This window comes from Suncus etruscus, chromosome 3, assembly GCF_024139225.1.
Source record: "Suncus etruscus isolate mSunEtr1 chromosome 3, mSunEtr1.pri.cur, whole genome shotgun sequence".
Taxonomy (NCBI): domain Eukaryota; kingdom Metazoa; phylum Chordata; class Mammalia; order Eulipotyphla; family Soricidae; genus Suncus; species Suncus etruscus.
Genome location: NC_064850.1, coordinates 34,224,380 through 34,246,068, shown reverse-complemented (window position 1 = coordinate 34,246,068; position 21,689 = coordinate 34,224,380). Strand labels below are relative to the sequence as shown.

At 42.1% G+C, this 21,689-nt stretch overlaps 1 protein-coding gene and 1 non-coding gene across 2 annotated transcripts in view; one reads left to right on the top strand and one right to left on the bottom strand.

Annotated features, from left to right (window-relative positions):
* EFCAB11 (EF-hand calcium binding domain 11) overlaps positions 1-21,689 on the top strand; it is a 189,901-nt gene that overhangs the window by 22,382 nt on the left and 145,830 nt on the right. The window lies entirely within an intron of this gene.
* Positions 537-700, bottom strand: LOC126005379 (U1 spliceosomal RNA). Its single transcript, XR_007494490.1, has one exon. It is a non-coding gene; the product is annotated as a U1 spliceosomal RNA (small nuclear RNA).

The window sequence follows — 21,689 nt, the reverse complement described above, 5'->3', positions numbered from 1 at the left end:
GAGAACATTTTAGTGAGAGAAATTCTAGAGAGAAAATGAACAGTGGCTTGGAGAGTGGACAGAGGGCCGGACCCCTGAGAGGCATGTAAAGATGTCAGTGGGCTGGGAAGAGGAAGAAAGGGGGACAGGTCATCTTCAGGTCTGTGTGCCTCTGGCAGATCAGAACCAAGACAGGTGTGGTGTGGACACAGTGATATACCCAGCCCTGCCTTTTCTCCAGCACAGTGTTCCGTGGTTTTTTGTCTGGGGTTCAGAACTGGGATCTTCTCACAATGCTGCTTTATTGTTTGTTGGCTTTCAAAGTTGTGGGCTGAGAGAAAGACTTTGGGGTTGGACAACCTATTATGCCTGGAGCCTGGAGTTGTTCTTATGCCAGAATACTTCACGGGCAATATCTGGCGATGCTCAGGAGTTACTCTTAGCTCTGTGCTTAGGAATCACTCCTGTCAGTCAAAGGGGATAATATAGGATGCAGAGATAAAACTTGGGTTAGATCCAAGCAAGTGGTTTTTAGTATGGCAACTACAATTTTATTTTAGGGGAGAGCATTAATGCAGACCTCTAATACTGCAAATTATGCAGTCAAGTTTCCCATATTTAGAGAAATCACAGGGGTCTATGCATCTGGAGTGCAATGGATAGGCCTCATTCTGGAAAAACCACCTTCATGTTTCTGGTATCTCTTCTGCCAGAGAGAAAAGTTAAGAGGTTGAGAGCATATTTTCCTGCTGGGGAGCTGAGTCCCCTGAGCATCACAGGGAGTGACCCTTAAGCAGAGAGCCAGGATTAGCCTCTGAATACCACCAAATCTGAAGAGTTTTTATTTGAAGTGACTGGAATTAAGAAGTTATTTTTCCTAAATCCCAGAAAACTATAATCCTCGATCTGCCTCAGGGAGGTGAAGAAATCTAATTTGAGCTTTGGCTTTCTTGATTTTGAGATTTACATATTCCCAACAACAGTATATGTTGTAACAGTATATGATTAAGACAAATAAATATCAAGGCAATTTGTTTTGACAGCTGAAAAAAACAACAACAGGGGCTGGAGAGATAGCATGGAGGTAAGGTGTTTGCCTTTCATGCAGAAGGTCATTGGTTTGAATCCTGGTATCCCATATGGTCCCCTGAGCATGCAAGGAGTGATTTCTGAGCATGGAGCCAGGAGTAACCCCTGAGTGCTGCCGGGTGTGACTCAAAAACCAAAAACCAAAACCAAAAACATAACAACAACAACATGGGCTGGCAGCCATGCATCTTGGAATCTGTGGCAGGCTGATTTTGTAGAACCCTGACCCAAATGGGATCAAAGTTTCTATGTACACTGTAGCCCCAAGGCTTGCAGGAGGAAAAGGCAGAAATGACTCTTCTCTGGCTGCCTTGGTTTAAGCTCCTCATCCTTGACATTCAGGTGTCTGAAGACAGGTTCCTTATAGCAGCCAGAAAAAGTAGCACCATAACAAGGATGGTTAGCCAGCCAGGACCATTAAGGACTCTGAAACAGGCCCTTCTGTATTCTCCTTCTGGCCACCCCAACACTTGGTTTCCCCCTCTGCTGAGGCCTGGTGGCTTAAGCTGCAGACACCAAGTCTGAATTTCAGCTTGTTGTGGAGGAAGGGAAGCCAGTCCCTTCTTTTCTTTTTATTATTTACACTTATTTTCCAGTGATCAGAACTTCCTTCCCAGGGCTTGTGTACAAGTGAGAGGTACTGAGAAAGGGTTTCTTTGTTCTGGGCAGTCAGGTGCCCTCCTTATTGCTTCTCAGACTGAGGAGGAAGGAGGGGTGTTATTTTAATTTTAATATCATTTACTTTTTAAATAAAAAACAAAGCCATTGATCTCTATTAATTCCCAAGGAAGATATTCTCATTTGGGGAAAAAGGAATTTCATGGAAATTGTCCAGAAGCTAACACTGTTTTAATGGAAATTAAATAAAAACCAACCAACCTTCCTTCCTTCCTTCCTTCCTTCCTTCCTTCCTTCCTTCCTTCCTTCCTTCCTTCCTTCCTTCCTTCCTTCCTTCCTTCCTTCCTTCCTTTCTTCCTTCCCTCCCTCCTTCCCTCCCTCCCTCCCTCCCTCCCTCCCTCCCTCCCTCCCTCCCTCCCTCCCTTCCTTCCTTCCTTCCTTCCTTCCTTCCTTCCTTCCTTCCTTCCTTCCTTCCTTCCTTCCTTCCTTCCGTCTCTTTCCCTCCCTCCTTATCTCCCTCCCTCCTTCTCTCTCTCTCCACACCTGCTGATCTCAGGGGTCACTCCTGGTGAGTTCAGGGGACCACATGGATAGGGAATACAGAAAATCCAACCTTGATTGGTCCTGTGCAAGGCAAGTACCCTACCCACTATACTATCATTCTACCCCCCCTGAAAATGACTCCATATTTAAAGGAGGAAGTGCACTCACTAATACAAACAGCAAGGTTTTCAAAATTCCTCTGCTGCATCATTCATAAACAAGTTATTGAGGAGGCCGCTTGGGCAGAGAAGGTAAATTTAGGCACATCTGAGGGCATTCAGTCATTCTGTGACCTGTAAGTCATTCAAAACAGCAACGTTGGACTGAAGCACATGAGTCCCTGTTTTCTATCCCTTGGATTGTCTTAAACAGGAGGAGGAAGAATTTTGTGACCACTTTCCTTTTTACACAAAGGTAAATGACCCCATTTTCTGACCTTGAAGAGTATAACCGTTTTAGCAAGTGCTTGCTCTGTTGCAGAGTTTGGGAAAATACACTTAAATGTTGCTCTTTAGGGTAGAAGCAACGATTTAACAGGAAGAAGGAAAGTAACTGCTTTGGTAAAGAATCCAGTACCACCAGGTGATCATTTTTTTAGAAAAAAAGATGTTTAGAAATGTGATTCCTTTTAGAAAGTGATGCCTTGGGGAGAGAGTGCAGGGAATTAAAGCTTTTTTCTTTATATCCTGCCAACCCTAGTTTGATTCCTTCATATGGTCCCCACAGCACTGCCAGGGGGCACTCCTGAGCTCAGAGTTGGAATAGCCCCTGAGTATCACCAAATATGACCCATCTCCACCCCCCAAATAAATAAAATGACAATTATATGTGACACTTAGTAAAATCTGTTTCGTCTACATGTGCCATAAATTAACCCTAGAAGATCTTAACCTGGTGAGAAAAAAAATTCCTACCAAATTTTAGTGGCTTTAGATCACTGTTTTTTTTTTATTTAGTTGTTATTTGTTTGGGGCTCTCACAGGGGTGCTCAGGGCTTACTAGTGGTTCTGTACTCAGAAATTACTCCTGGTGGGCTTGGAGAACCATATAGGATGCCAGGGCTAAAACCCAGGTTGGCTGTGTATAAGGCAAATGCTACTGTACTGTACTATTGCTCCAATCACACTTTATTTTTAAAATATATCATTTTATTCACTTGAATAAACTTTCAAGTGAAACCTATCAAGAGAGAAGGGCATTTGTTAGTTTAATTGTAGTTAGCAGTAGCAATACAATAAGACTTTTTCAAAACCTCCCATCCCCAAACCTTTTTCTTATTGGGATAAAAAAAAGACCATGAGACTTGGGGCTGTGATTCCCTCCCCATCTGCATTTGCATGTCCTCGTGAAGATTCTGACAGTCACTAAAACCAAGTATTAAAACAAGCTGAACTTTACATTGCTCAGCCACTAGGGATGAAGCAGAGATGTTCAGAGATAATAACGCATATTAAATCTCACTGTTCTTATTAAATACGGTTAATAATTTCTAGTCATAGCAAAAGCTCATTTGCCCATTAATAATTTGTATCTTCAATCCTTAAGAATTTCCACAAAGTGCTTTAAAATGTAGCACCTCATAGGCTGACCAAGTCATACTTATTTTTACTCTGTCAATGAATATGTTTAGGTGCTCACAATTCTTATACTTCTGAGGTAGGATGATTAAACCTGCCCTCATTAAATTCCCATCTGTGTTGGGTTGCTAGCACCATCATGCCTAAATCAGAATGAAGGATACATGATTGTGAAATGATTTTTTAAAACTGGAGAAAAGACTAGGTTGGTTTTTTTGTTTTATTTTGTTTTTTCTTTTTCTTTTTCTCTGAGTTTAAGTATAAAGTGAGGCAAGGAAACAGCAGTGCTTAACCTGCACACTGCCTTCTGTGCAGTGTGGAAATCTCTTCCCCAAAACAAAGGAAAGGAAGGTCAACTGCTGAGGCTTTTAGAGGTGTGCAGGTATAATAACAATGCTCAGACAAGCCTCTCACTTTTGAAAAGGCTTGCATAGTATTTGGCCAAGAAGGAAGTTCATTGTGCAGGCCCACAATCATCCAGAAAGAAGCTGATATGTCAGGCCCACTTATTTATAAGCAGGCAATGAGAAAGGGAAAGGTCCAGTGGGACCTGTTGTTTGAATGACTGAAGGTGTTTTCCCTATCCTTAAATTCATCATTGGCAGATTCTCCCTCCAAAGAAGATTCTAAAGATCGAGAGCTGTCTTGCCCTGAAGCACTGACTAGTTCATGTTACTTCTTTCATTTTATTAGACAAATCCACCCACCATAGCAATAAAACCGTCCAAACAACCTCAACAGCCTACATAGGCAGACTTGGGGGTACAGCACCCAAGAACTACTTTGTCTCATAACTGTTGGATAGAAATGCAGGTGTAAAGTCATAAAATCTGAGGGCACAGAAGGCTTGTGAATTGTTGCCTAAATGTTCTGATTGCCATTTTATTATGCGTAAAGGCAAGGTGATTTCTAGGAAAATCTCTTCTGCATTCACAATGTTCATATCCCACCATCCCTTCAGTCCTCATTTTTTGGGGTTTCAGTCTTAATTCTTAGAGTTACATGGAATCAAAGATTTCTCTAAACTTAGAGCCATATTTTCTGCTGAGTTGAAACTTATCCACTAGTAGGGATTATAGATCTTGCTATTTTGAGCTGTCTACCTGTTTCAAAAATATGTATGTGGGCCATTGTCCTCAACTTGAAATATATAATGGATTGAGTGCTAACATGGTTGAGGCACTTTCTTCTTTGAGAATGCTGATCATGCTTTCCTTGGAAGTCCTTTTCAATTTTCTGTGAAGCTCTATTGCATTTGCTTATGTTGCTCACCACATCTTAGTATCTTTTCAGCAGGGCCCATTCTCTTTGGTGCTGCATTTGATGAGGATTTTTTTTTCTTATGTTTTTTTTTTTTTTTTTTTTTTTTACTTACAATTCCTCCTTAAGCTATTATCTGCTGGTGATCTGTTTTCTTTTGTTATTTTAACATATTTTATAGTACCTCCCTCAGCCTTTTTTGTTTTGTTTTTGTTTTTTGTTTTTGGGTCATACCCAGTGGCACTCAGAGGTTACTCCTGGCTTTAAATCCTGAGGTTACTCTGAGCAGGTTACTCCTGCTCAGAAATCACTCCTGGCAGACTTGGGGGACCATATGGGATGCTGGGATTCTAACTACTGTCCTTCTGCATGCAAGGCAAACACCCTACCTCCGTGCTATCTCTTCAGCCCCATTTTTTCTTTTTTTTTTTGGCCACACCTGCTGACTTATTCCTGGCTATGCTCTCAGAAATCACTCCTGGCTTGGGGGACCGTTATAAGAGGGGGGGGTGTCTAACCGCAGTCTGTCCTAGGTTAGTGCATGCGAGGCAATTGCCCTACCACTTGCACCACCATTCTGGCATGCTCCCTCAGCCTTTTTAGAATTACTTTTCTCTGGGGCTGGACACATAGCATGGAGGTAGGGAGTTTGCCTTGCATGCAGAGGGATGTGGTTCAAATCCCAGCATCCCATATGGTACCCCGAGCCTGCAGGAGCGATTTCTGAGCATCGAGCCAGGAGTACCCTTGAGCATTGCCAGGTGTGACCCCCCTCCAAAAAAAAAAAAAAAAGAATTACTTTTCTCTCTTGTTTGCTTGGGTCCTGAGGATGTCATTCAAAGGTCAAATGCATACCTTGTATATGAGACCCACATCTCTATCCCTGGCACTAGAAAGCAAAATATATAAAAATATAAAAACAAACAAATGTGAATCCTTAAAAGTGTTTATTTTAAAGGAAAAGACCAAAGTTGTTTTTTTTTTTTTGAGAGAAGGGATTTGAAGAACAAATTTCTTTCTTCACTTGAGATGATATATTCTGGAGCTGGAGCAATAGTACAATGGGGAGGGTATTTGCCTTGCAGCAGCCTAGCTGGGTTCAATCGCTGGCCTCCCATATGGTCCCTCAAGCCCTCCATGAGTGTACCTGAATACAGAGCCAGGAGTCAGCCCTGAGCACCACTGCAGGTGGCCCCCAAATAAATAAGTTAATTAAAAAAATAAAAAGATATATATTCTGTTAAAAAAAAAGCAAAATAATTGATGCTAAAATTTTTGTTTGTTTGTTTTTATCGGCCACACCTATTTGATGCTCAGGGGTTACTCCTGTGGGACACCGGGGGGATTGAACCCTGGTCCTTCCTTGGCTAGCGCTTGCAAGGCAGATCTAGCGCCACCTCACCGGCCCCATGATGCTAAAATATTTTATCTCTAAAGATCATGTTTAGAATTTGAATCCCAAAAGTTGAGATTCCTTTAAGTGCTTGAAGTAACAACTTTGCTTTCTCCTTGTGAGCAAAGTCATGATTTGTGCATTTTGTGAACGGAAGTAACTGAGACTCAATCAAAGATAAGGTTTCATCAGAAGTTCTTTGGAAGTTCTTTCCTTGGAGACCTTTGTTCCCCTCTCACTACCCCTGGCAGAAGATAAAGAGACATTTGAGCAGACGAGCACTGCGTTTGGAGAGGATAAGCTGTTTCTAGCAATAACTGTTAAAATACCTTCCTTTTTCTTTACTAATGGAGATTAAGGGAAAGGTTCAGTGCAGTCCTTCTCTTTTCCCTTCCCTTCTGCTTCTTTTGTTTCTGATTGTTTGTCTGTACCTGGCAGTGCTCAAGGCTTACTCCTGGCTCTCTACTCATGGGTCACCCCAATGGTGCTGATGATGGAGCCCAGGTCAGCTGTGAGCAAAGTCCTTAATCCCTTTGCACTAGCTCTCCAGCCCTTCTGCTATTGTTTGTTTGTTTTTGTTTGGAGGCCACACCTGGCCATGCTTGGTGCTTAGTCCTGCCTCTGAGCTCAGGAATCACTCCTGGCAGATTGGGGACCATATGGGATGCTGGGGTTGAACCCAGATTAGCCACTTACAAGAATATTCCTGCTGTCACTCCAGCCCCAGTCCTCTGCTATTGTAAATTCATTCACTTGCTCCTGGTGCCTGTAGCACTTGCTGGGAGTCACTGTAGTACTTACCTTTTTTGTGGTGATGCTGACACATACCGTAGTTGCTCTGCTCACACATGCCTGGCTGCAGGGCCTCAAAGATCTACTCTTGGTGGTGGCCCCAGGGATCAAAGGTGTGACCTCAAACTCACAAGACCTTTTGCCACTGAGCCAACCCTGGGAGCCCAGCAATTCTTTTCTTCTTTATTTCTCTCTTTTGCTCAAACTCTTCCATGATGCTGAGGGGTGAAGTTGAAAGTATTTCCCCTTGCGCTCACATCTGGAGGCCTTTTCCTCACTCTTCTTTCATTAGGCCCCAATTTCTCTGTTTCCCTTGGCAGAGTGCTTGTCCCTTTGAACATGGCCTGTATATTTATGCTTCATTGGGTTTTCCCTGCTCATAATGCCTTTCCCCGCCTGCCTTCCTGTCTGGTCGAGGTCTATGTTTCAAGATCCTGCTCTATAAAGTGCTCTTTCTCTGTTTACACTGAACAATTGCCTCTTCTTTTTCTAAACTTTGATGATACCTGTGTGTGTTTTTTTCCAATTACTTGATAAACAAAATATAGTCATTAGTATTGTCACCACAAGTTCTGGAGTTCACAAACGTCTCTATTGCTGTGTTACCTTAGGCTTTGCACTTACTTTATCCTTGTTGCTCCTTTGTCATTCTCCCCAAATACCCATAACAGAACATTATTCACTTCCAGTTTTCTTTGCAGTTTATTTCTTTAAGCCAGAAAAGAGCATTTTAAAATGCAGCTAGGAGCTTTACAAACATGTGTGACTTTACCTTCTGACTTCCCCTCTTCTGCATGTACTTTTTTTCTAAATGAGTTTGCTGGATTTGAGGCACAGTGACAGCTCCCGAGGGCACCTGAGCTGGCTCTATCTGGACTTTGCCTACCTTCAGTACCTGGCAGTGTCTCTGGCTGTTTTTGGCCACCTTTTCTATGCAGGAGCCTCTTCCTTTCTCCAGACTGAGGCACCTTCTCCACCTCCTGGGTGCCCCCAACTTTGCCCATGTCCCCTACCTGCTGGCTGGCCAGATGCCTGGGGGAAGTTGCTGCTTTCTGGCTGAGAAAGGCAACAGAGATTTTCAGAAGGTCACACCATACATGGCACCCAAGATTCTGAGTACATGAGCTTATCATCACCTGCTCCTCTCCATGGCTATGACCATGGAGACTCTTCAGATTAGACTTACTCTTCTTGGGATAAGAACATTAAATTGGACAGAGCAAAAGGCAAAACAGGGGCCAGGAGATAGGTTAGGGTGCATGCCGAGTATGCTCCTGATCCTGTTTGATTCCCAACATTTTATAGTTTCTCAAGCATTGCCAGGTACAGCCTGGGTACCCCTAGCACCATTGGGGTGGCTTTTATATCCCTGCCACTGTAGAGTTCAGAGAAAATTGTCTCCTGAGATTATCCCATGGGCTACCTGCCCAGTTGGCCAAGAAGTGCTAGTGGTGCCCTGGGTTCTCCTGAGCACAGCTTGAGTGGTTCTGAAAAACAACACAGGAGCTGAAGAGATAGTACTGGGGATCAGGCATTTGCCTTGCTGTGGCCCAGCCTGATTCAGTCCCCAGCACTGCTCACTGCCAGAAGTGATTTCAGAGTGCCACCCAGTGTGGCTCAAAAACTCACCAAACAAAAAGACAAGACTATAGCTAACTCTCATTTTTAGATATTAAAAAATAAGTTGAAAATAAGGCACTATGCCTTGTAGTTTAATATATTTTGATGTCAGAGTGCAGTGGGGATCAGGGCTTAGGAAAGCAATTTAAAAAGGAGTGATGGATACTCTTTTGGCAGAAGGCTCACACCTGTTTTCTGTCAGAGCTTTGACAGAGGGCAGACTCATCATCAAAGTAGACTGAGAAACTCTTCTGCCCTGGTGAATGAAAGAGAGACAGAATCAAGGGATCTAAAGGAGAGACTCAAGATAGGCTTCCCCATATCAAGATCATTTGCATCCCCTTTGAAAAATCCTTCCTGAGTTCTATACTTCCTATCTGCTAGACCCAATTTGTTATATAGCCCTTTCTTGGATACATTTTGTGGGGGATTGGATAATATCCAGCAATGCTCAGGGATCATTCCTAGCTCTGCACTCAAAGATCACTCCTGGTGATGCTTGTACCATATGAGGTTCTTGGGATTGAACCTGGGTCAGCCGTGTGCAAGGTAAGTGCCTTCTCTATTGTATTTGGCTCTGACCCTTGAATACTTTCTATTAAGAAAAGTTTCCCATTTGTGCTCCAGAATGTTTCTCTTTATGTCCTGTGACCTCAGCAAGAACACATGTGTCTACCAGGATGATTTCAACTTTGGTCAACGTGAGGATTGGTCTGTAAGCATCAACATGCTTCTGCATGTGGGAAAATAGGAAAAAAGACTATAAATCACATCGAATTTTTTTGCAACCACACTAGGTAACTATTACTGGATAAACCTGGTGCTTAAGTGTAGTGGCTAAAGAAGTAGACCTCTTGACTTCACAGTTTTTGTTCAGTTTCTGACTCTTCTCTGCAATGGTAATGTGCTTGTTTTATTTTGCTCTCTCAATTTTTTGGTTTCCCAATTTGGTTAGTATAGAAATCCATTTTCTTATTAGTCTCTTGCAGGTGACTACTGAACAGGAAGTCAGAATATTTGTCAGTTTTTTTAAAAAATTGACCTCAGCAATTCTTCCCTCTGGGGACTTTAACATATAATATATTGAATACAGCTGTACTTTTAAACTCTAGTTATTGAAGTAATTATATTCTAATCATTTTAAGAAAGTGCCAAGTTTTTTTTTTTCCAGAGGGTTTTTCATCGATTTTGCTCCATGGACAGAAATTACATCCTTGCATATGAGGCTGGCCTTTAAGCAATAAAAACTTTAAAACTAGTAACACAGAAATTGAAGCTTAGGAGCTGGCCCACTATGAAAGGAAAGAAACTGCTGATTTTTATGTTGATTTTTTTAATGCAGTACATTATTTTGGTTGCTTCAGTTTAATGGAATTCTTGTCAATAAGACTATATACAATTGTGAGGCCAAAGTGATAGTACAACAGGTGGGGCATTTTTCTTGCATATTGCTGACTTGGCTTTGATCCTCAGCATCTTATATGGTCCCTCAGCATCATCAGGAATAATTCTTACGTGCAGAGCCAGGAATAATCACTGAACATCACCAGACGTGGCTTAAAAAAAAAAAGAAGGCTATACATCCAGAATGTAGAAATAAATACCAATTCTTTCTACTGTCAAGCCCATCCAAAAGTGCCTTTTGGCCATTTATCAAAGCCCAATAGTTACGATGTTTCTTGTCTTAATCCAGAGAGGTAGCACAAGGATTTAGGCACAATGCTTGACACCACTTATGGTTTCCCAAGCACTGCCCGGGCTCACTTGTAGGCACAGAGACAGCAGGAGTAGCCTCTGAACACCACAGGTTGTGGCCTGACCCTCACTACCAAAGAAACTTCTCGTTCTAACAAAGTGGCCTGATGTCAGGCCCTATGTACCATCTCCCAAACCCCAAAAGGATCTTGTCTTCACATTTTGCTTTACACACCTCATCATAAATCACTTTCTTCTTTATGCTTATGCATAGCAATGTGTAAATAATTCTTACTACCAGTGGTAGAATGTGAATAGACACAGCAAGTTAAATCCCTTCTGACTCCCCATTGCCCTGTACAGTTTTGTTAAGTTAGCTGACTGTGACTTATACAAATGAATGTTTACTTCTTTGATGTAAATGAATGATTTATGAAGTAAACAGGCATTTTCCTACATTGACTTTTTTGTTTGGTGGTTTTGTCCTCCATACCATAAAAAGGTTGCCTGAGTGCCCTCAGACCCCAGGGACTAAGAATCAGGAGACGAGTTCTGGTCTCAGCTCTGTCGCTTCCACAACTTTCTACAAGTCACTCTACCTCTCCAGCTTCCACATGCCTCATCTCACAGAGGAGACTGTTGTGTTATGGGGTCTGGCAACCGTCTGCTCATTCCTGAGTAGACTGGTGGGTCATCTGTCATGAAGAGTGGCAAGGCAGTCTCCTTTATTTTCTTGGGTTCTCACAGATATTATTCAGAATCCACTCCCACCTGAATACAGATGTGGTCTGTCAGGATGACATAGACTACGCTCCAGAGGAAATTACCGGGCTTGACAGCTACCCAACCCTGGGTTTAGTTTTTGAGTTGTCACCGGAACAAGTGCTATGGCCAATGCATCTGATTTCTCATCTACATATAGGGTCGAATCTGCTGTTTAGGGCCATTTTTTCTTTGAATCCAGCTGTCACATAAGAAACTGCTGTCGTGGTTTCTCTCTTCGGACCAAATGTTGCTCACCCTCTCAGTCATCCTTGAAGTTATTAATAGTTGCACATCATGAATACATTCATGCCATTTTCCTTTATGGCAGAAGGAATCAGTTACTTATGTTTTTTTTCCTTTAGTAGCAGGTAGCCAACTTCTGGGTGAGCATTATAATAACATCTCATGTTGTACACATAAAATAAGAAAAACGTAGTACTTTAATAGGAACATTTTTATACACAAGATAGCTAAATTAGCATGATTTTCAAGATGCCATGCAACAAATAGGCTCAGAATGAAAAGTTACACATCAAGCTTTGTGTTGTCTGAAGTCAAATAACCTACAGACAAAATTCAGGATTTTTCAATATTGTGTTTTTATCCGTAGCATGCTGTTCAGTGAATTTGCTACCTGTGTCAGCTATCTGGTTCCTGGTTCCTGGTTCCTATCCTATGTGGGTCTCTAGCCAATGCTTGGGCGGGTAAGGTCTCTTCCAGCCCGTAGCCTCTGAGACTGAACTGGGAAAAGGAGGAAAGACTTCGAGCCACAGACCACTCACAGGGAAGCATTGTCAGAGCAATAGACAAGGCTTTTAAGGGCAAACTTTGGGTGGAAAACAGAATGTGGGTAGGCATTACAGCAACCAGAAAGTATGTGGAGACATTGGTCACAAGGTACACGGCATTATTGATTCAGATGCTATACAAAGCTAGTGGTTACAATGCTCATGGCATCATTAAACCAGGAAATATGTAAAGATAGTGGTTGCAATGCTTATGGCACTGCTAGCTTAGACAGGTTGTAAGGACAGGTTGTTTGACCTAGATGACTTTCTCTTAGCTCATTCTGCACTCATAATAGCAGGGAACACAAGTTTCTGAACTGAGACATTCTTTTATATTTAAGGCCAGCTTGCAGAAATCCCTGTATTTCCCAGCCTCTCTTCCCACATCCAGTCGTTCTTCTCCATGGAAGAACCTTAACAGATACATCTTTGCTATTCTCAGAGTGCTCCAAAGACTATGAATCAGAAGTGGTCAATTTACTTGCAGTGCCTGATCCCAGCCCCATATTCCAAATCAAAAGTTTATCCTTTAAGGGCTGGAGAGATAGCATGGAGGTAAGGTGTTTGCCTTGCATGCAGGAGGTCAGTGGTTCAAATCCTGGCATCCCATTTGGTCCCCCAAGCCTGCCAGGAGCAATTTCTGAGTATAGATCCAGGAGTAACCTCTGAGCACTGTTGGGTGTGACCCTCCAAAACAAGCAAACAAACAAACAAAAAGTATATCTTTTAATTGAATCCCAGAGTAATCAATTTTCACATTAAAGTGTGAAAATCACTAATTTACCCTTCGAGGTAAAATATGGATGATGAAGGTAATTTAGCTTTACTTTGAAATGTTAATTCCTGATTTTACTGAACTCTTTCCACGTAGCCTTCACTTCTCTCAGTCCACCATACTTTTTCTCCCATGGAACATTTATAGCACGCGCCATATTGATGGATCTAATTGTAGAACCACAATATCACTGGCAACCAGCATTAGCGGAGTATTTACTGTGCTCCAGAAACTGATGAAGAAACGATTGCCAGAAACTCAAAAATCAGGCTCTTTTCCCATTTTGCAGAGTGGGCAAGGTTGGAGCAGTCCAGGACTGGTCATGACCCCTGAGCCAAGTGGACTTAGGAGTCTGTGCTCTGAATTGTTGATGCTGACCCCACCTCATCTCTTTTAGGCAAAATATATCCTAGGGGAGGAAATCTGCCTTTATCCTCTCCTGATTTCAACCACAGATGTGAGAAAGGCAAGGCATAATTTTCCTTTTGTGTGTGTGGGGTTGAGGTGGGGGGAGTGGCCACACTGGTTGTTGTTCAGGATTTACTCCTGACTCTGTACTCTGTACTCCTGTCAGTGCTCCAGGACCTTTTGTGGTGCCAGAGATTGAAATTGGGTTGACCATGTGCAAGGCAAATGCTCTACACACTGTACTATGACTCCCTGCCCCCAGAATATTTTAGGTAATTGCTTGTGTAGTGATCTAGGTTTTCCCATTTGTGTGAGCTGGTTTGGTTTGGATTGTTTCACTTCAGATTTTCTTTGATTATCTGAATGTAAACAAGTAAACTGTTTACAAAAACACTCAAAAGGGAATTAATTGCTGCAGTCCATCCACTTGGAGATACTCTCAGAAGCCTCTACATGATGTCTCTTTACACCCTCGCATCACAGGAGTAAAATATTTGAACAAACAGATCATCGGGGTGCAGAGTGATAGTACAGCGGGTAAGGCATTTATTTGCCTTGCATGTGACTGACTTGGATTTGATTCCCTCATCCCATATGGTCTCATGAGCCTGCCAGGAGTGATTTCTGAGCACAGAACCAGGACTAACCCTTGAGCACTCTGGGTGTGGCCCAAAAGCCAAAAAAAAAAAATATCACAACAAATTACAAAACAGATCATCTAAGTCTATGTATTATACAGATATATATATGTGTGTGTGTGTGTGTGTGTGTGTGTGTGTGTGTGTGTGTGTGTATGCAGATTGGATTTAAATATTTTAACTGAGCTGAGTGTTCAACTCACTTCACATTGATTCTTTATCAGATAGGATTCAATGTTCCTTCATTTTGGAGATTCTTTCGACCACTGTTGTGAGTCCTGCTTTATTTTCTCATCCCCCACTCCTCATCTTATGTCACCCCATTAGCTCTTTTTCTTCTGCCCTGCTGTGTTGCCACCCACTTTTGGAGAAATGTGTGTCTGTATGCAGTGTGATGTGTGGTATGTACTGCTGTGAGCTGCTCTGTCCTCACCTCTGCCTGCCTTCCTTCCTAATCTTTCTTCTAATCCCAGGAGAGCCAGAACAGCCACAGAGCCTGTGATCACTCACCTCTTCCCCCCCACACTTTCCACCCATGAAACTTAGTATTTTTACTACCCTGGCACTGATGGATAAACATAGCTGCTGAATTCTCTTCTGTGGGGGCCCCATCAACTTTCTGCCTTCTGAGCTGTTTTGCACCCCATCTATATTTTCTTCCTTCTCTCCCTTCTCTCCACTCACTTCTCTACTTCTCCATTTCCCTTTCTCTTTTCTCTTCTCTCTCTCTCTCTCTCTCTCTCTCTCTCTCTCTCTCTCTCTCTCTCTCTCTCTCTCACACACACACACACACACATACACACACACACACACACTCACTCACATTAGTGTTCAGGTATCACTCCTAGCAGGACTGAGTGGGGATCAAACCCAGGTCAACTGTAGGCAACTGTTCTGCCTTTCTAGCTGCCTCACCATTATTTTCTTTAGCTGCACTATTAGTCCTCAGAATGTTAGCATCTTCTCTTTATCTTCACTTAGAACTCAGGCTTGGGCAGGGCCAGTGTCCAAGGCTCCTGGGTTCTGGTCTCCCTGCAGTCCTGTAAGCAAGAATCTGTGTTCTTAAGAGGATTCTGGCAGGACTGGAAGGGATAGTACAGTGGGTAGGGCACTTGCCTCACTCAGGGTTGATCCCTGGACAACATCTGGTCCCCCAAACCTGCCAGGAATGATCACTGAGTACAGAGCAAAGAGTAACTCCTGAGCACAGAAATACCAAAAAAAATAAAAGTAGGGGCTGGAGTGGTGGTTCAAGCAGTAGGGCATTTGCTTTGCACGTGGCTGAACCAGGACGGGCCTCTGTTCAATTGCTGGCATCCCATATGATCCCCCAAGCCAGGAGCAATTTCTGAGTACATCGCCAGGAGTAACCTCTAAGTGTCACCGAGTGTAGCCCCAAAAGCAAAATAATAATAATAAAAAATTAAAATTAAAAAAGGCCCTTGACATAGGACCTGCTCCTCTCCTGCTTGGTCTGCAGTGACCTTGCTTTCTACTTCATCTCCTGTTTTCTCCCATTCTGTTTTCAAGAACCTGCCACTTCTTTTTCCTTTCTTCCTGAATCTTCTCCTTTGTTCTGCTTTCATCCCACTGCTGCTTCTGCTCCAAAACCTTCCTCTGGTGTTTGCCCTCCTTGTTTCTGGCCTCTGCTTGCAGACAGATTCGTATCAGCAGCCTAGAAAGCTGTTCCTGGCTCTGGCCCTCCAGATTGAGTGTTGTCCTTTTTCTCAAGTTACCTTCCTGTCTGCTGCAGTGTCTGCCTGAACCTTCTCCTTGACCTGGCTCTGCCATGGCTCTGTCTTCTGCTTGGGTCATCCCAGGGCCCAAGGCAGCAACAACCGACAGCACTTACTGAATGAAACTGCCTGTATATACATCTCAGTACAGAAATGTTGAACTCATGGTGCTAATTTCGAGACATACAGAACTTCATTTTCCGTTATTTTATCTTTATATTAAAAAAGAAAAGTCAGGAAACCAGAAGATTATTTAAAAATTTTTTTTGAGGAACATGCTCTACCACTGAGCCATATCCCAATCATATCCTCGTCAACATTTTTGATCCAATGGCAGTCATGTTGTTGATACTTGTTAAGGCCAGTATTTTTAAATTTTTTAAAATTAAGTCACCATGAGATGCAGTTAAAAGTTGTTGATAGATGAGTTTTAGTCATACAGTGATCCAACATGCATCCATTTATCAGTGTCTATTTCCTGCCAACTATCTCTACCCCCAGCCTGACTCTATATCAGACATTTCTCTCTCTCTATTTTTTATTTTCCTTTTCCTTTTAGGCAACATGGTTTGCATTACTATTATTGAAAGGGCATCATGCATATATCACTTTACTTCCTTTCAATTCCCAGCTTTTGTCCAGAATAATCATTTTCAGGAGCAGTGGCGCAGCAGTAGGGTGTTTGCCTTGCACTGCTTCTGACCTAGGACAGACTGTGGTTCGATCACCCGGCATCCCATATGGTCCCCCAAGCTAGGAGCGATTTCTGAGTGCAAAGCCAGGAGTAACTCCTGAGTGTCACTGGGTGTGGCCCCCCAAAACAAAACAAAACAAAACAAAATAAAAAACAGAGTAATTATTTTCTACTACTATTGTCATAATGGCCTCTTCTCTATTTAAATTGCTCTTCTCAGCCATCATTTTTATTGTTTGTATAAAGAAACTATGGCACATCTGTACAATGGAATACTATATAGTTGTTAGGAAAAATGAAGTCATGAAATTTGCTTATCCTGGATAGACAATGGAGAATTGTATACCGAGTGAAATGAATCAGTGGAATTAGGAAAGACATGGTAATCACACTTCTCTGCAGGATATTAAAAAAAAAAAACACATAGTATGAGAATAATACCCAAGGCCAGGTGTTTTTGCTATGTGAATACCAGTATCTGAATTCACCACAGAGAATTTACAGTTGAGGTAAAAAAATCTCTGAAGGCACTTAGCATTGTCTCATACAAGAGCCATGTTTTAGAATACACACATTCAGCTGTTTATTATCATTTCAAGGCTAACCAGGGCTACAGTTCATAGAACTGAAAGGGTGGTCCTGGAAGTTCTGGGAATGAACCCAAAACCAGTTGCTTGCATTTGACTCACAGCCCTAGCTCCAAGGACATATTTGGAAACAAAAGTGAAGATGCGGGGCCGGAGATAACATGGAGATAAGGCGTTTGCCTTTCATGCAGAAGGTCATTGGTTGGAATCCCGGCATCCCATATGGTCTCCTGAGTTTCCCAGGAGCGATTTCTGAGTAACCCCTGAGCACTGCCGGGTGTGACCCCAAAACCAAAATAAACAAACAAACAAATAAATAAATAAAGTGAAGATGCTTTTCCCCCCTACACTTAGCATTGTTTGGGGAACCATGCACTGCTGGAGTTCTAACCCAGGACTCCCTCACACAGAGCATGTGTGCCAACTCCATGAGCCTTCTTTCAGCCCCATACCAGATGCTTGTCTTAACCGAAGATTTTTTTTGTAATGTTTCCCCATCAACCTTTCCTGATTTCAAATCAGAGTCTTCTTTGCCTTGGAGATGGCAATCAAGGTCCCCAACCGAGGAGAGTAGAAGAGGAAGGAACTGTAAGACATTCTCACTCTTTTTTTTTTTAATTTGATTAAATTCTACTTACATATTTTTGAGATTTCATAATATTATATTTTTATCTTCTGGTTATTATTTATTTGTTTATTATAATAATAATATCTTTATTTAAACACCCTGGTTACAAACATGTTTATAGTTGGGTTTCAGTCATAAAAAGTATATCACCCTTCACCAGTACAACCTTCCCGCTACCAATGGCTCCCATTTCCCTTCTCCCCTACCTCCTGCCTATCTTCCAGACAGGCATTTTATTTCTCTCACTCACTACCATTGTCATGATAGTTTAGTGTAGTTATTTCTCTAACTACACTCACTACTCTTTGTGGTAAGTACATATTGTGGGCTGGCCCAATAATGTCTTTTATTTTTCTTAAATCCCACAGATGAGTGAGACTGTTCTGTCTATCAATCTCCCTCTTATTTATTTCACTCAGCACAATAGTTTCCATGTCCATCCATATGTAGGAAAATTTCATGACTTCATCTCTCCTGATGGCTGCATAGTATTTCATTGTGTATATGTACCACAGTTTCTTTAGCCACTCATCTGTTGGGCATCTGGGTTGTTTTCAGATTATGGCTATTGTAAATAGTGCTGAATGAACATAGGTTTGCAGAGGACATTTTTTGCATTGTGTTTTTGTGTTCCTAGGTTATATCACTAAGAGTGGTATTGTAATAGACAGCCTCACTCTTGATCCCTATTTTATAGGTATTTAACTGTTTGTTAAAGAGTATTGAGGCAATACGTGAGTACTTGAATAAGTAAATAAGCAAGTCAGAATGAAATGAATAGGGTGAAGTTGATCAAAGTTTATACATGCTTACTTTACATGCAGAGTTTACTCATTACATTTTAATTTTTTAATGGAAGTAACATTTCAGGTGTAGCAAGTCAAAATTATGTGCTAAATTTGACATAGCAGGTACCCTTCATTTTATCTCTGTTTATTTGATTTTCTCTTCATTTTATCTGTGTTTATTGTCTTCTATATTGGACTTACAATGGAAGATTTAAACTCAGAGGCTTTACAAAGTAGGAACTGAACTCTCACTTTATATAAAGATTTAAAATCTCATTGTAAAATTATTATGGTAATTTCAAACTATCAGAAAGCTTTTAACTCTACCATAAAGCACAGTTAATTGGATGGAACTTTCTTCATCTTTATCTTTTGTACTCTTTAGTAGACAAATTTTTTTTGGTTACACATTTTCCATAGCAACAAGTGGCAGGATTCACCTTCCATCGAAACAGGTAACCATACCTTATATGCTTTGGTGATGGTGGATGTGGTGGGGAAGTGGACTTAGTTCTTCAGAGATACTTAATTTTATGGACTAATTCAATAGTTGTGCTGTCTGATAGCAGTATCAATTGATATATGTGGTTCAGTTAAACAAAGCAAAAGGAAATGGTGAAATTGCTTAGAGCAGCGTCCATCTTGAATTGACAAAAAACTCAGAGTTTAATCTATTTATTTTTAATTTTTAAAGTTTTGGGGGCCACACCCAGCCACACTTAGGGCTTACCTCTGGCTCTGCTCTGAAGAATTACTCCTGCGTGGTGCTTGGGGGAACATATGGGATCCTAGAATTTAAACTCAGGTTTGCCACATGCAAGGCAAGTTCCCTACCCACTGTGATATCTCTTTGATCCCCAAAGCTCAGAATTTTTAAAACGTGAAATTGTCTCCCGAATTATTTTCAGTTAAGCGAGTATCTGATATAAATACTGTGGGCTAGTATCAGATTCAGTGCTATTTAGTTTTTTGTCTCACAATGTTTAACTTTCTTTCTAGTTCTTAGTCTGCTTTCAGAGTGAGGTTATGGTAAAATAAATCAAATTAGCTTTATTTTTAAGTGAATATATCTCATTTTCTCTAATGCCTTTTACTAACCAAGGTATACCTTCTTATGTTAAAAAGCCAAAGTGGATTATTATTTATTTGACTGAGAAGGAAAAGCATTTCTAATTTTATTTAGTGATTGAAATAAATTACTTTGCCAGAAATTAAATGTGAAATAAATGTATGATCCCTCCTAATGAACAAAGCCAGTTGCGAGCCAAGCACACTTGTAGTTGAACCCCTTAACCAGTTGGTGGCGCAATAAACTCTGACAAGAAACTAATTGGAAGGTGAGCTTAAGCTGAACCCCATTCCCAGTGTTATTTTATTAGTTTTGGAAATATCTGTCCAAATGATTGCTCCTTTTAAACTTAGTAGCCAAAACCAAAATCTCGCGGAAGGAGAGGATGATGGATGTTCAGCTGCTGCTTGCAAAGAAGGAATTGGTCCCCATGGTATTGCCTCATGGTTTGGGGAACTGGGTCTGGAGAGAGCCTTTTGCCTGCTGTCTGGGAAGTGGAGGTGCCAACTAGGGTGAATGCCAGAGATGTTTTCTCTGTTCTACTGCAGGCACTGATTTTCAATGTCAAGAATATTTGAAATGTGTGTCAGTGTTTGTATTTGTCCTCTCAGTGAGCACTTTAGCTCACTTTAGGGGGTTCAGTGTTATTGAATGAATTCTCTCTTTCTATGTTTTGTGTTTTGGGTCACACCCGGCGATGCTCAGGGGTTGCTCCTGGCTCTGCACTCAGAAGTCGCCCCTGGCAGGCTCAGGGGACCATATGGGATGCTGGGATTCGAACCACTGTCTGCTCTGGGTCGGCTGCGTGCAAGGCAAACACCCTACCACTGTGCTATTTCTCCAACCCCTGAATTCTTTTTTGAACACCTCCCCCATTTTGTTCGAACTTCCAGTAGGACAAATGCCTTGAACATGTCCTACCCAGATACTCAGAGGCCTCACCAGCAGAGAGCAAGCTTGGCTTTCCCTGGGCGGTTCAGAACTGTGCTTTGGTCCTGGAGAGAAATTTCTGTTTTCCAGCCTTGTAAAATGGAGATGATAGCATTTCCCCAGAGCTGGTGTAAGGAAGTGCTATTTTCCTTGCCCTCCTCAGATGGTGACAAATGGGTTTGAGGGGCTTGGGGGGTTAGTGACCCACCTGCTCCACTCCACAGAGCTTTTTTAGACTAGGAAGTTCCAAGAGGGTATTATAAACTTGCTGCCCCACTAGTGAGATATCTAGAGTGTAGCAGCCCCGGGAGGCATGTGGGGTGGAATTGCTCCATAAATGCACTAGGTTCTTACTTCCTTCTATTCTTCCTTTCACGAATTAACCTAGTCTTGGTGGAATCCCTGGAGTCAGGTGGAACCCCAGAGGCCATACCTGGAGGGTGATGATAAGGGAACTGAAGCTTCCTCAGTGGTCCTGAAACCCACCAGATTCCTAGGACGGAGCTAGAAGCCTTGCCCTCCCCGCAGGCTTGCCCTGAGATGCTCCTGTGCTGGTATGCATCTGCTGGGATACCCAGGATGCAGAAAAGGAGTAGATTGCCCAGAGGCGTGGTCCAGGTAGGTGGCAAAGTTCCTTCATTCACTAATGGTGGAGTTGGTTGCTGCACAGCTGGGTACTCTGGTACCCTGAGCAAGCCCACCGAGGAAGGAAGCAGTACCATCTGTGGAATAGAAAGTGTTTCAGCAAGAATGGCCTTTGTTTAATCATAAGTTCCAGGTACAGGGTTGTCTTTCCCTCTATTTTTTCATGTTGTTATTTAAAACCCTAACAGTTTCCTGCTACTTTGTGTTTGAAAGAAAATTGGAGGAAGATCTCAGTGTGGTGCTTAAGTTCCAAATGTTCCATGTTCTTTGTATCTCTCACATATATATCCACACATACATAGACATACGTCTCTCAATACATAAACTCACTCTCTCATATATACACACATTCTCTCTGTTCACATTCTCCATCTCTGTCACAGACAACTGCAGACAGATATACAAACTCTCTCTCCCCCCCCCCCCTCTCTCAGCTGCTTGCAAGGCAGTCGCTCTCCCATTGTGCTATCTCTCCACTCTCCCTCCCCATTGAACCCAGGGCCTACACAGCAGCAGCATTTATTCACTCTTCACTGAGCCACAATGCATGTCAGGCCACGGGGCTTGACAACACTCTTATTTTGATACTTCAGCCAATGTTGAATTTGAAAGTATAACTGTGCATGTATGTTTATGTATTTGTTTGTTTGAAGAGGCTGCACAAGCAGCATC